Source organism: Lethenteron reissneri, chromosome 40 (assembly GCF_015708825.2).
Source record: "Lethenteron reissneri isolate LAM-NWPU_2019-01 chromosome 40, ASM1570882v1, whole genome shotgun sequence".
NCBI classification, from domain to species: domain Eukaryota; kingdom Metazoa; phylum Chordata; class Hyperoartia; order Petromyzontiformes; family Petromyzontidae; genus Lethenteron; species Lethenteron reissneri.
Genome location: NC_083818.1, coordinates 4,361,865 through 4,363,676, shown reverse-complemented (window position 1 = coordinate 4,363,676; position 1,812 = coordinate 4,361,865).

The following is a 1,812-nucleotide window of genomic DNA, read 5'->3' as shown; positions in this document are numbered from 1 at the left end:
TGGTCTAGTGAGTGAGTGTGGTCTATGTGAGTGAGGGTGGTCTATGTGAGTGAGTGGTGGAGTTTGTGAGTGAGTGGTGGTCTATGTGAGTGAGTGTGGTCTATGTGATGAGTGGTGGGCAGTGTGAGTGAGTGGTGGGCAGTGTGGAGTGAGTGGTGGTCTGTGAGGAGTGGTGGGCAGTGTGAGTGAGTGGTGGGCAGTGTGAGAGTGGTGGTCTCATCTGAGTGATGGTGTCTATGTGAGTGAGTGGTGGTCTATGTGAGTGAGTGGTCTATGTGAGTGGAGTGGGGGCAGTGTGAGTGGAGTGGTGGGCAGGTGAGTGAGTGGTGGGCAGTGTGAGTGAGTGGTGGTCTATGTGAGTGAGTGGTGGTCTATGTGAGTGAGGGGTGGTCTATGTGAGTGGGGTGGGCAGTGTGAGTGAGTGGTGGCTATGTGAGTGAGTGGTGGTCTGTGTGAGTGAGTGGTGGTCTATGTGAGGAGTGGTGGTCAGTGTGAGTGAGTGGGTGGGCAGTGTGAGTGAGTGGTGGTCTATGTGAGTGAGTGGTGGTCTATGTGAGTGAGTGGTGGTCTATGTGAGTGAGGTGGGGCAGGTGTGAGTGAGTGGTGGGCAGTGGAGTGTGGTGGGCAGTGTGAGTGAGTGGTGGTCTATGTGAGTGAGTGGGGGGCAGTGTGAGGAGTGGTGGGCAGGTGAGTGAGTGGTGGACAGTGTGAGTGGTGGGGCAGTGTGAGGAGTGGTGGTTGTGTGAGTGAGTGGTGGGCAGTGTGAGTGAGTGGTGGGCAGTGTGAGTGAGTGGTGGGCAGTGTGAGGGGGGCAGTGTGAGTGAGTGGGTGGGGTCTATGTGAGTGAGTGGTGGGCAGTGTGAGTGAGTGGTGGTCTATGTGAGTGAGTGGTGGGGGCAGTGTGAGTGAGTGGGGTCTATGTGTGTGATGGTGGTCTATGTGAGTGTGGGTGGGCAGTGTGAGTGGAGTGGTGGGCAGTGTGAGTGAGTGGTGGTCTATGTGAGTGAGTGGTGGGCAGTGTGAGTGAGTGGTGGTCTATGTGAGTGAGTGGTGGTCTATGTGAGTGAGGGTGGTCTATGTGAGTGAGTGGTGGTCAGTGTGAGTGAGTGGTGGGCAGTGTGAGTGGAGTGGTGGTCTATGTGAGTGAGTGGTGGGCAGTGGGTGTGAGGAGTGGTGGGCAGTGTGAGTGAGTGGTGGGCAGTGTCAGTGAGTGGTGGGCAGTGTGAGTGAGGGTGGGCAGTGTGTGTGAGTGGTGGGCAGTGTGAGGAGTGGTGGTCTGTGAGTGAGTGGTGGTCTATGTGTGGAGTGGGGGCAGTGTGAGTGAGTGGGGGGCAGTGTGAGTGAGTGGTGGTCTATGTGAGTGAGTGGTGGGCAGTGTGAGTGAGTGGTGGTCTATGTGAGTGAGTGGTGGTCTATGTGTGTGAGGTGGGAGTGTGAGTGAGTGGTGGTCTGTGGTGAGGAGTGGTGGTCTATGTGTGTGAGTGGTGGGCAGTGTGAGTGAGTGGGGGGCAGTGTGGTGAGTGGGGTCTATGTGAGTGAGTGGTGGTCAGGTGAGTGAGTGTGTGGGGGCAGTGTGAGTGAGTGGTGGTCTATGTGAGTGAGTGGTGGGCAGTGTGAGTGAGTGGTGGTCTATGTGTGTGAGTGGTGGGGCAGTGTGGTGAGTGGTGGGCAGTGTGAGTGAGTGGGGGCAGTGTGAGTGAGTGGTGGTCTATGTGAGTGAGTGGTGGGCAGTGTGAGTGAGGGGGGGCAGCAGTGTGAGTGAGTGGTGGTCTATGTGAGTGATGGTGGGCAGTGTGAGTGAGTGGTGGGCAG